The sequence below is a fragment of the Empidonax traillii genome, unplaced genomic scaffold, assembly GCF_003031625.1.
Source record: "Empidonax traillii isolate 1590-97213 ecotype Southwest subspecies unplaced genomic scaffold, ASM303162v1 scaffold136:size1122602, whole genome shotgun sequence".
Lineage (NCBI taxonomy): Eukaryota > Metazoa > Chordata > Aves > Passeriformes > Tyrannidae > Empidonax > Empidonax traillii.
Window position 1 is genome coordinate 733,420 of NW_020955329.1, and position 13,956 is coordinate 747,375.

Consider the following 13,956-nt stretch of genomic DNA (forward strand, 5'->3'; position numbering starts at 1 on the left):
CTGGCCAGGGCTGCTGTGACAGGGACATTGTCTAATGCCAGTGTAACTATAATGGTTCAACTGGAAAATTCTCACAGTAAACAAACTTTAAGTTTATTAATGTGCAAATACTGTCTCTAAAAAACACTGCAGACTCAGACACTGCCCACAATTGGTATAGTACTTGGTAGTCCAAGGTCAAATGCACTCAGCATGTTTGCAGTGGGCATTCTGTATTAATAGTTATACATAGTAGTATTCGAGTGTGTAGCATGATGATAAAGTGTGGTTCAAGGATGCACTGTATAGCACTGTGTGTCTCTATGTTCAAGGCATAGATGTATTGTTAGCTGTCTCTGAAGTGCTGTCTTGGTAAAGTTTGTAGCATTTAGCATTAACTGTCATTTCTCATCACTACTTTTCTGTGGCGGGATAATGTGAAAAATTAGATAGCTTTGCTCTAAAAAAGGCAGCAGGTCTAGACTTAACATTGCATGGGGATCCTCCACCCAAGTTTTGGGGGCTGGCGAGTGTCACATTTCACATTTTCTAAGTGTGCTTTGACAGCTGGAAGTCTGGAAAAGTGCAAAGAAGAAATAGGACTGAGGAACGACTAAGAACAGAGTCTAATGATCAGCAGCCATCAGATGGGTAAAAGCAGCAGAAAAAAAAGGATTGGAGTTTTGAGATCCACTTGAGAAGAAGGAGAAGTTGGGCAAAAGAAATGATAGGAGAATAATTGCTATTAGCAAGAGCAGATGTCAGGGATTTTGAAAGCTAGGACTGAAAGGGGTGAAAAGGGAAAGGCTGGAAGGCCTGTTTGCCTGTTAGGAAACAAAAGGGGACCTAGCAAGGTAAAGCTCAAAGGGACTCTGTGCTGGGAGATATAAGCATGCCTGAGTGATGTTTGGGAACCTCTCTGACCTCTTGCAAAAAACATGGAATGAGGCTGAATTTGTCTCACAGAAGAAGCAAGGTTTTGTAGTGGACAAATGAAATATTCAACGTAAAGACTTCATAGGATTGTCTGTTCAAAAGCTGGAGGGTCAGGGAGAAAGAAGCAAGATAAGGAGGGAAGCCTGAGCAAAGAGTTTGAGTGAAGTGTGATGGTGAGGGCGCTTTACTTGGTGTTGCATAAGATGAGAAAGGAGCAAAGAGGAAAGCTTTGCGTGGGGAAAACTTAATGCTTTGTTGCTGGTGGTTGTTTTTTCTTCCCACTCGAGTCTTTCTAAGTGCAATAACTACATCATATTTGTATTGTAATAGCCATCAGAGTCCAAGGCCCTGAGTATGCTGATTGCTGTAAAAACACTCTAACAGTAGCTGCGACCTCCTTTAAGACAGGATGTAACAAGTGAGTGTGAAAGCCATTAGAAGTAGGGGAGAAGGTGTGCAATTTCATAGGCTATACATGTACATAAATTGAACTCTTGCAAGTCATTTAATTTTTAAAGACTTTATAGTAGATATGCTGCAGTCTCTACTGGCCATCCACCTAGCTGCTCTCAGTTGGCAACTTCACTATTGATATCTGGGCATCATTTTAAGTGAGCACTTAAGGTTGAGTATCAAGGGAAGGTATTTATAGTTTCAGCAGAGTGGGTTGATAGCTATTCTAGCCCCAGATGGGAATTGGGTTACATGACAGATCAGACTGCCTTCCAGTTTTATCCAATACTAGTGATAAGGGGAGGGGGGAGGGAGGACAGCTGCAACTGTGTAGTCCTTCTAGGGTTAAAGATCCTAATGCTTTAAAGAGAATGTCTAAAAGAAAATTTCTTTCTGAAATAATTTATGGAAATGCCGTGCTCCCTTTGAAGGTTCCATGTCACTGCATGGCACTACGCAATGTTCTCTTTCTTCACCTGTCAGGCAAGGACCACCTCGAAGAGTCTCACTGCTGATTACTAGTTAATTGTCATTAATAAGTGACAACTGACATTATGGGGGCTTAATGCAGAGAGAACAGAAAAGAGCCACAGATATTCTAATGAGCTGACTCCTACGTGCCCTCTATTGTTGTCGAAAATGAGGAGCTGTCGTCATTGTTCAGGAGATGGGCTTCAATTGCTCTGGAAAAATATTCTCTTTTAATTTCTTTATGCATAGATAATTCCTGGTGCACTCTCTCTCCCTCTCTCCGTCTGTCTCTCTTGCTCTTTCTTTCTCTCTCATACACACACACACACACACACAGACACACACACACCTTTCTGTGAACACAGTGAAAACTTCCACTGATGATATACAATATGTATTAAGAGGCAGTAAAGCTTTTTAAGTACTTAGATTTAGACATACACACATGCAAGTGTATGTGTATGTGCATACAAACACACTATCTACAGGTAAATGCAAATTACCAAGATGCTTATTTAATTTTTAAAACCCAGGAAAGAAGTGGGCACAGACATCTCCACTAAGAAAAGGAGCTGAAAGGAGATGGTCAAGACTATAGGAGCCGAGGTATGAAGTTAGGATTGAGGAAGACTTGTTCTGTCCCTAGTGCGAGGAATTTCTGAAGAGAGCACATACGGATTTCAGATACAGGTACCTAAAATTAGGTCCTTGCTCTTAATTTAAATACTAGCTTAATGACTTGATGATTTTCAAAACTGTCAAACAGGCAGGAGCTCCCTGGGAGGCGGTGGTGGCTGCAGATGCTCTACGCTGCCTGCTGAAAGTCAAAACTGTTCTTTGCACAGTTTCTGAAAATCTCAGCCAGCAGAGGGCCAGAAATTTGGGGGAGATGATTTAATGAGGCATCAAACTCCTGGTTGCATTTCCCGAAAAGTAGGAGTTCTGCTTACATTAGACAAACATAATCGATCCTGCATAAGCTTAATTCTGTGCAATGCTAGATGTATATAAGTCTGCACGTATTTGGGATAAGCAAGGTTGCTGAGGGTGCTGCTGACAACCTTTGGAGAAGTTCTCTGACATCGAGAACCTTTCCAAAAGTCAGAAAATCATCCATGATTCTCAAGGTAAAAATTTAGGTGAAAAAACAGAAGCCAGAGGTATTGTTATAATGATGCCAGCTTCTTCTACCAATTTCAAAGCAACACAATTATCTGCATCAAATCTAAGTATGGACACTACTTGAGGTCTAAATTGTAGAAGAGGAATTTTCTGTTTTTACCAAAAAATATCCTAGAGTTTCCATTCTGCAGCAATAAATTGTGTGTCTGTATTGCTGTCTTACATTTAAAGCTGTGCAGGTTTGCCTGAGAAGTGGCTTTCAACTACCTGCACAAAGGGGAGAGCCCATTATTTTAAGGGGAATTTCATTTTGACTGCATAGCTCGAGTTTAAAACTCAAGACTTACAGGAAAGAAAATGAAAATGAGATGCCTCTCATATTGTGCTTGGAGCAAAGGCATTCATTAGCATTCTCTGTCTTACTGCCTGCCAAGGCCCAAACAAAGGATACAGTCTGGAACAATGGCCTGAAATGAGGAACACAACCAAAGCATCCGTGCAGGAAGCCTGCCATTTCCCATGGTTTGGGGACCTGGAGCCAATATATAGTGCCCTGAGCAGATGTGTGGAAGTGGAAAATGCCTCAGATGACAGTAGGTAATTTTTATTTTTTTTATGCTGGGCTTCCCACTGTGAAGTCAGCAGATACCATGTCTTACATTGCCGTAGTGCAACTGGATGTGTCCTAATTCCCAGCTCTGTATGTGACTTTGAATGTGACCTCTCTGTGACTGAATCTACCCAGTCACAGAGATGAGATAATGCCTGTATGGCAGAGAAGACACATGCTGTAATCAGTGGTGAAAGAGTTTGTAATACTGTGTAGAAAGCACTTCTTGACATTGCAAGTGTCTTTTCAGTTACTACACTGTCTTTAAATTTTCCTTCTGGAGAGGGCAGTTGAAAAGACCACAGTCCAAACTATTTCATTTCCTGAGGCAAGAGGTCAGCTTGCTGCTCTTTGTGGTCCTCCTCTACCTTCTTTCCCTCTGGATTAGAAAGCTCCCCACTGCTCACCACTAAGCTCAGTCTAGGGTCACAGCTGCCAGGGCAGTTTCATATGCAAATTTATCACAGCAGTTTTTACTGTCCTCACAATTCTTCCCTTCTTCCTTTCTTTCTAACTTCAGCAAAACAGTTTTGGCAGCTTCTGGAACTTCTCTGACTGCTGGACCCCAGAAAATCTGATGCTAGATACCAGTGATGTCAGCTGCAGTTAGTGTGTTGAATGGAGCGGGTGAAAGTTGGGGTCCTAGATAAACTGGTTGTTTTATTGCTTTTAATTCCGTTGAGCTTATTAATGCAACTGAACTTTAGGAAGAGCTGATGGAGTCATTCTGGAATGGAGTTGTTCCTTTTTTTATCAAGAGTCCTGCAGCGTAGAACTGAACAATTGTGCTCCTGCCCCATGTACTTCTTCCCTCCCAAATGAAAGTCATTAACCATTGTTTGCACTGTGTATGTGTACTAGAGGTTGTCACTTAAGATCTCTTAGACATTTTAGCAAACACTTTCAAATGACTGTGACTCTGGCTGTGGTATTCTTTAAATAATTTACAATCATTAAAATGACATCAGACTATCTCCAGTTCTGGCATTCTTTCCAGTTGCTGTCTTTTAGATGTCTATGTGGGATGAAGGTAAAGTTGGGCCTATAATGATGGATGTCCCTTGCAGAAAGTGGTTTAGAATAATCCAGGATACACTACAAAGCCAGAACTGGAGATAGTCTTATCTCACTTTTAAGAGCTGTAAATTATTTAAGGGAGCGCTTGAGCTCCAGGAAACTGAGGTTACAGCAAATATTAAGCTTCCTGTATGGCTATTTTTCTTGTGTCAGGTGGTGTGGCAGAGCTTATTCCTAGGCATTCAGAGGCTGTGGAAATAATCAGCAAATGAGGAAAATATTTCGTTTTCTGTTGCTATTTCTCATGTCAGGTTTCTGGAGAACTAGGGCTTGAGGTTTAGGGCCCTTTACATTGAATTCAGATCCATAAAAATCCTCTTGATGGGTAGAAAAAATTGTGCCAAACTAATAGATGCATTGTCAATATAGATTATTACAACTTCACAAAATGCTCCAAGTAACTACATATCATTTATCTAATCACATGCAAGATGCTCCAATCTAGTGACTCTTAATAAATAGCTAACTCAAGAAACAACACGATGAAGTTGCAATGCATGAAGTGCTCAGTGATAGCTTATGTAGTCTATCCTGCTTCAGTTGGCATTGAAAGCTTAAACATGTTCCCTTCCTTCCTCACTCATCCTTGCTTCGTACATAAAATATACATGCAAGCAAGCTGGAATGACAAATACCTATATGCCCTACTGATACTTAAGAGGAGATTTCTGAATTTTCTTGATGTGGGCTGCTTCAAGTGATAACAGAAGAGGAAGGGATGTCTTCTGCGTGCCCTCCATGGCCAGCATCGGGGGAGAAGGGGCCCCTCCACAGGGCAGAGCAGGGAAGGGCAGGGCAGCATCTCCTTTAGCCCCAGTGAAGTCCATACCTCTCTGCTACCTTTCCTGGCAGCTCTACAGAGTAAACTAGAGCTAGTCTCTCCCTCTCCCCCTTCCTCGAAGCAGTGGTGAAGCCTCCAGAGACATCTTCACAGTCAGTGAGGAATGGACACCTGCCATCTCTCATGAGGGGAGCAATGCCTCCAGGACCCTTCAGTCATTGCAGAACATGTGGACATGCCCTGTCTGTGAAGGAAACACGATATCCTGCCTCTTTGCAAACCAGCACAAGGACAAGGAGGAAGAAGAAGAAAGAAGGAGATTTGATTGTTCACATCGAAGAGTTAATTTCTTGAATTTGGAGGTGGAAAAAGTGTGGCTTTTGTTGCAGTAACAACTCTTGCCTTTGGTTTCTTTTTAACATTACACTGACGGTAAGTAGGTAAAAATCATACTCATTTGTGAAAAAGCATTTTTTATGTAGTGTATATAACAATATCAGGAGATAGGAGTAGAATTTCAAAGTGGTACTTTTCTTTGGTTCTTTCCCTTTCAATAGCTGTTGTTTTGATTACTCTATGCCTTAGGCTATCATTAGAATCTTTTTGTGTGTGAAAGTATTAAGTCCATAAATATGAAAATAAGCCTGTAATTGACCCATGGACTGAATTTATTTCCATTAGATTCTTCTGCTAGTATAAAAAGCACAAACTGGAAGAGTGATATTTATGTGCATATGAAGCTCCCCAGCTCTGATGGTATATCATATATTTGATAATAAGGTTATGCTCTTAAAGGGACTACTCAGCAAGACAAGGTGGAGAAAACAGGTGTCTTATTTTAGTTTTGAAAGCAAAACTGTGTACAGCCATAAAATACATGCGCAGCACATACCATTATTTTGATTAATCGGACTGCTAGAGAACAGCTTATAATGAAAGCTGATCAGCATGTCCCAATCAGTCTCATTAGGTTCCTCTGCAGACACCTGGAGAAAGGCAGGCAGCGGAGGGTACTTTGGAGGCAAGAGGAGCTGAGTGATCTACCATGGAAAACACCAGGGTTGCCACACCTGCTTGTGTGCTTTAATGGAGCTTTACGGTACACGGAGAGGTTTCTCAGTTAAATGGGACATAAAGCTCAGCTGCCTTCTGGGGAGGCTGTGTGCTGTTGCCGTGCCCTGTGCATCATGCATAATATTCCAGTTGTTGCCTCTGTTTGTGGCCACAGCTGTAGTTCTGTTGAGCTGCTACATAAAGTTTTCTAGGGTTGCTGTTTTTTTTTTTTTTTCCTTCTGGATTTTTCCACCTTCCCACTGTGTGAAGGGACCATATGGCACAGCTATTACATCAGGACCTGCAGGCAATTCCCACTCAGGCAGTATACCAGAGCAGGACTGCACGTCGAAGAAGAAAATGAAGGAGGGAGGGAGGGGAGAAGGTGGGTGAGATTATTTCCAAGAACAAAATCACAGAATATCCAGGGCTTGTGTCATGAGACAGGCAATTCCCACTCCTCCTTCCCCACCATGAGCCCTGTTATCATCTCCCCAGCCTGCTCTCTCTGCATGGTGCAAGATGCTGGTACAGTTCATCATCAAGGTCAGCTTGGCAGGAAGATTGCAGCTTGCAGGCTCCTCAGTGCCATGGGCTTGCTCAGGGAATGACAAAGGGCGGCCTCCTTTGGCAGTCATTTGGGGGGTTTATGGAAAGACATGGCATGGAAGGGATGTATGTGTTCCTAAATAATTTCTGCCCCCCACTCCCTCCAATCTATCATTTTTTATCTTCCTATGCTGGGGACTGATCAATAATATAGGCCAAAAGGGAATCATACAATTAAACAAAGTATAATTGAGACATTGAGTTTTTTGTTTTTCTGACTTCAATCTAAATTTGTATCAAGGGGGTTAAAAGTGGAGAGGTCTTTCTAGAGCCTTCCCATTTGTTTTTCCTAGTAGCGGTGGTGACCATTACTAGCACTGCTTTGAATTAATAGCCAATTGTCCTATCATAGTTTAAGAAATATGATGGGCTGTGAAACCAATCCCAAATATGATTCTGAGTACCTAGCACATCTAATTAAAAAGAAAGAAATTAAACAGTGGCAAATAAAATTGGTACCTTATCTTTAGCTAGTGCTGCAAAAAACAGTCAGAAGGCTTGATCGTGAAGCTCTTCCTCTATCAAGCTGGAGGTCTGTTGTACAGGTTACAATGATGACTCTACAAAAATTATCTGCAACATCATTACCTCCTTGGTCATGTGTTTTCCTCCAAGTGAGACTTTCTTAATGTTATGTGGGTTCTCATTAATTCACAGAGAAGAGTGTCTATGTACTCACATCTGCATGTAATAGATTATGCTTCCTCTCCATGGATGTGATCCATTCACAAATGAAATTCAACAACTACTGAGAGGAGACCTTCTGCATTGCTGTTTTTTTGCACTTCTTAGCAGATAAATAGTAAGATGATATTATTGGCTAGGTCTTGACTATGTATATATATATATATATATATATATATATATATATTTATATATTTTTTATTTTTTTTTAATACTGTGTGATATTTTAACCAAGTATAAAGAGACCACTGCTCCATCTCATGGACCTCTGAAACCAGAGCAGAACACCTGACTTCATGGCTGGAAATTCATTAACTGTCAGCCTGGCACAAGTGGATTTCAACCCAAGCACTGGGCCTCTCAACTACGCTTCATGTCAGGGTGTGGTAGAGACAGGATCTTGTTGGCTGGGTGAGTGCACTCTCACCCATAGAGAAGAGCTGCATATCCAGACTTGTAATGAAGCATGGGGTTGTAGTAACATGGATGGTATATGATCAACAGCCTCAAAGTTCTCGTGGATGTTCAAGCTATCAGAGCAAAATGGCTTGTCAGTGCACAGCAACTTCTGATTTTGTTGACAGTTACAATTTCATTGCAAATTTTGCAATACCCGCTATTGTTATTCATGTCCTAGTACCTGTAGCCAAGAGATTAGGGAAGAAACACATATAGGAGAAGATTCTAGCCCTCAGATTTGCTGATAAAAGTTTTAGGATTTCACCCTAAAGCTTAGTTACAGTAAAGAAAGTCAATCCTCTTTTGCAAAGTCTCATAATTATTGACAAGTTTTTGTTGTTTACCTATTTTCAAACTATTGTTTCAATTCATAATGCTCCTCCACCGGCCTTAGTTCATCATGCTGGAATCATGACCAGATGATTATTTAGATTCATCTCTAGAGAAATACCATGAGGTTAAGAGCAGAAAACCATCTGTAGGAAAAAAATAGTTGGTGACCAGCAAAATCAGTAGAGGCAAGGCCTTCCCTTGTATTGGTTACACCCAAGGGAAAAGAGGAGCACAAAGACATGCTACACCTGCTGGATGGGCTCCAGTACTTAAATCACAGCAGAGACAGTGGCAAGTTTCTGGGCAGGAAGAGAAATAGTCACGGGAAGACTCACGTGCAGTCAGCAATGGAGAAGGCCCAAGAGCAACACAGTGTACTTCCCATCCTGCAGTCCTTATGGCAGGGGAGGGACATACCCTCTCAGCGATTGTGTCAACGACATGATGGGAGGAGAAGACGCAGGTGGTTTTCTGGGCCACTCTGCATTGCTCCTCTGGGACTGCTGGCAGAAATGAAGAGTGGGAACCGGAGTGGTCTGTAGATAGCTTTCTACAGCAAGGGACACCATTTTTAGCACTGAGTGGAAGGAGTAGCCACAGAACTCCCATTAACAATAACACGATTGCGTGTGTGAGTTCCTACTCACTGTACTGAAAATTTACCCCTAAGGGTCCACATAAATTTGAGCTGTTGACCGTGTGAAATGTTCTTTTATGGGCAATAAGGACACTGAGAGGCTGCTACATGATTTCCTAAGCTCTGGCCACATACCAGTGTTTGTCTGCATAATTCTTCAATTTTTCTTCCCAGATTCTTCATACAATGCACACATTGCTTATAGAGAGCAGGCAAAAAATGGTTTTAACAACAGCATACTTTGTTATTAAATTAGGCCTTGGAACTATAATTCCACATCTCTGTATTTTGATGAGAAACCCTCTACAATGTTATCAAACTAATATATTGTAGCAAATTTTATATCTTCTGCCTCTGCCATGTATAATATGAACTGTATGAGAAAGAGCTAACTTGCTAGGGAAATTTTGATTCTCTATTTCTAAGAAACAAACAACTTACTGGCAGGCTGAGTATTCATGCGGCTGAATCTTACCTTTTATTTGATTATGCAAATGAAGAGGGACTATATTCTGGTACATCTTGGCAAAATTTAATTTCTAGTTGATGCCTAAAAGTTTTGACACCCCCCCCCAAAGATTAGCACTTGTCAATAATGCTGTGTATTCTTACTCTGTCTCTTTCACCATCACTTTCTCTCTTTCGTTTTCTCCCCTCCCCCCCTTTTCTTTTTCCGTATAGTGTTTGTTATCAGGCTATGTTTCAAATAACTAGAGCAGAGTTTTGTGAAGGAGGTGTATATCCTCTCAGCAGACACATTCAGCATTTTGAACTCTACAATCATAAACAATGGACATGCGTATATTTTAAAAAGAAACTTGGAGTAATTTATCTTAATTTAAAACTGACTATTCCTGCTCAGGCTCTTTTTTCTTTTCTTATGGAATACTACACATATAAATCCTCAGACAATCTCCTGGTAATTCATATTAATGCACTTGGGGAAACGCTTTGGATTCAAAACAAATGTTCTTGAAAATGTAGTTGTCTCATCCTCCTCATTTCCTAGATCTCCAAATCCAGCTGGTTTAACTGTTTAACACCAGGAAGCAGTAATGGATTTTCCCCGCAATGCTTAGCAGCAGCTGTCTGGACCCAGAGAGGAGAGTTGTTTTCCTGCACACACCTGAACTCCACCAAAGGGACCCGTAGAGGTATCTGCCGGGAACGGGGGTGCACGAGTGGCAGCAGGTACAGCAGGGATTCACAGGACTACTGGGCTTTGCTTATCTTGTGGGGTTATTCCTTTACTAGCCCCAGGCAGATGTGTTGTAGTAGTAGAGGAATTAGGTAGTGAGCAGTTAAGGAGTCTAAACCCATGCTGTAATTACTGACCTGCTAGAAGAGCAATTCTCAGTTTCCTTGACTAACACCTCTCTTGTTTTCTTGGTGATTTTTCTTCCCATTTGTCTTCACTCTGGAAAAAAAATATACAGAATGTGTTTCTCCTTATTATGCCAGCTCATGGAGCACCGGCCAAGCCTGACCACACACCTGCAATTGCTGACCAGGATAGCTGGCCAGGATAGCTGAACTCAGAAAGGATTTTGGAAAGCATCATCCTGCCTGTACTTCTTTTGCTTTTGTTTCCCTACCCTGCACTGTTCTGGACATAATAAACCCAGAAATCACATGCTCTGAAACAGTGCAACAACGAGGTGTGCACACGATCTCATTCTGTATAAATCCCTTTACTTGAAAATTAAACTTTAATTGAAAAATAGGTCTCTGAAGAAATCCCCAGCCAGTGTCTGCCCAATTACAGCAATGTAGCAGTTGCAATGGAAAGCTGTTAATGTTAGCTGCAGTCCATGTGGTATGTGGAATATGTTTCAGATTTAACATCAGCATTCAAGGCCATGACTATGTTTTGATGCTCCAAGCAGGAGATTTTATGCATTTAACATCAATTTTATGCATTATAGATCTTGCTGTACCTGGGCACGGAAATAACCGTATGATTCTGTGTTATTCATTCTGAATTAACTGTGAACAAAATATTTGCATCAACTATTCATACAGTGACTGCTTTTGCTATGTGTCTCTAGGTGGCAACTAAGTGACTCGGTGTCTTATTTGATTGGCTTTTAGGCAGAAGGCTTTACAGGTACTACAAGCCACAAAAGGGAAGCGCTTGGTTTGGTAGCTGCATTGACTCACTGACAAAACCCTGTATTACTGCTCACATCAGTGTGGTGTAGGCAGTTTCATTTGTGATCTCTTGTTTGTCTCTTGAGTGAAATGAAGCTAACATGCTGAGAGCTGTCTTCGGCTAGTCACTCTTTGGCATGTATGTGTGGGTTGTTTTTTGTGGTCATAAAATTTTGAGTGGTGTAGAGCAGCGAGTGTGTTAGAATGATACCTGATAACAATGCTGCATCTTTACGATGTGTCAGGCTCTGTCTGATAAATCCTCTTGCTTTCCTTTCTCTTCCTCAGGATGTTTTAACTTCCAGAGGAAACACTGATTTTTTCTGTAAAGGTGGGGGTGCAGCTACTCAGCGTATGCCAGAAGCAATGTCATACCCCGAATTAAAGCAATCCATAAGGTAAGCAGGGGTCGTAGCAACATGAGAGCTTTTCAAAACAACTGTAGGCATGTTTTTTACACTTTACTATTTCCAAGGCCAGTTGGAAATTTTTACAACAAAAATTTGAAAATAATTTAGTCATCAGCACCTGGATGTGCATGGCACTTCCCACCCTCACCCCCCCTGAAACTACATAAGATTTTAATGTGCGTATTTAAAGAGCTCAATCACAACAGCTCCAAAGTGTCTGTTACAACAGTGATGTTGTTTTATACAGTCAGTTGTAAGTTATAGTCCAAAGGAAAGGTTTAGGGCAACATATAAAAACAGGATGTAACTGAGTGATTTAGAAGGAAGAAGGGAGGAACTTCTAGAAAATGGCATAATGGTGCTGTAAGAGCAAAAGGAGGCAAAGACTGAGTCCAAAGGTGAAGATCAGAGCAGCAGAAAAATGAGTGGGTAGGAAAGTAGGTGCATTTCTGATCAGAAGGGTTGTGGAAATATCGTTCATAGTTTGGGGCCATAAAGACTGTTTTTCAAAGCTGCCCATTCTGTGAAGAAAACCAGTTCCCACAGTGTGTTGACTACCTGTTAGGGGAAAATAGCTCAAAGATGGTGATGCAGGATCATAGAAGTAACCTTACTTCCCGCTATGAGTTAAAGGACCATATTGGGGTGCAAACACAGGTTAGGGAATGAGTAAGTTTCACTATCCCTCAGCTCTATTATTTATTTTTGGGAAATACAACAGTTTCTCATTCTTTCCTATGCACAATGAGCAAAATCCTGCCTTGCTCCCTCACTGGCTGAACCTTTTCAGCTTTAATGGGTACCCTAATGGTCTGCCATACTTTGCAGCAGGTCCACCTGTGGTGGTCACAGCTTTCTTTGGGCTTATGGGGACATGAGAGAAAAACATTGCCTGAACCTCTTCAGCAAGATGAGTCTCATGGACCAAGAGCCAGCATGGGAGTCACCTTAGACACAACCCCCCTACCAATTTTTGTGTATTTGTGAAGGTATTTTGGAGTAATGTCTTCCTCTGCTGATTTAGTCTTCTAGAAGATAGGCAGTAATGCTTCTTTCAGAGGGAAGGGACAAAGAAAGCGGTTATACTTTCTTTTCTAAAGTACTTGTAAAAGGTATTTTCTTAATGTCAAGGCAGGTACTTTCAAAGATTTGGGATTTTAGATGTACAAAAGCAGAATAGGTCTTTTTCATCAGTAGGGTGGTCATGATCATTCAGGAAGCGCAAAGGTGGTTGCTTCCACACCACACAGTGTTCTCAGCTTGTCAGAAGCAGAGCTACAGCTATCTGGAGTTTTCCAGCCATTCCCATACGCGCTTAGATGCTACTGACTCGTCTCTCATCTCCTCCCTCCATATTCCTGCCAAGCAGAAATGTCTTGTGGTTGTCTCATCCACAGATCAGTCCATGGTGTAGGTTTCCAGCACAAAGCGATCTGTGACAGGCTGTGCAGTGCGATCACCACAGGCAGCCTGACTTCACATTAAATGCAATTCTTTCCATAATTCTTGTTGCTTATTAACACGTTGGAGGCCTGATCCTGATTCCTTTGAAGGCGATGACACAGCTCACACTGAACATAGCAGGAGGTGAAGGGCAGCCTTTGCTGCATGACAAAAACAAAACGTTATGGTGCTGGAGTTGCTTGAGAAGCGTAAATCCATCTGTCTTTAAACTTGGCATTTTCTTCTTCCCCAAGCTTTTTTTTTTTTTTTTTTTTTTTCATTAAAGCCACGCATCCTCATTATGGTGTAATTTTATATAAAAGCTGTGGAGCTATAATGCTGACCCTATGCCTGCCCATGTCATTGCTGTGTCAGGGGTTTGGCCGCCACAGCCCCTGGGGCAGCCCAGGGAGGCCTGCTCATCATTTCCCTGTGTGGGTGGCGGGCACAAACAGCGTGCTGCCCTGCTGGTAGCCTCCAGCTCTGCGTCCCTCTCTCTTGTTTTGCCTCAAGCTTCAAGTTCTCCTGGGCCTGCATTTTGCGAGCCTGGCATGCGCCCCCCCAAGCACCTGCGGTTGGGCAGGTAGTGACTCCTTGGTCAGTGGCTATGTGGGGAGCCCAGTTCAGAACCACATTTCCTGCCATCTCTGGTGCCACCACAAGAGAGCTGTGCCTCTGTCCTTGCTCCTCAGCAGCCCCTTTGTTCCTCAGTACCCCCATCCCTCTCTTACACTCCTGGGGTTTGCTT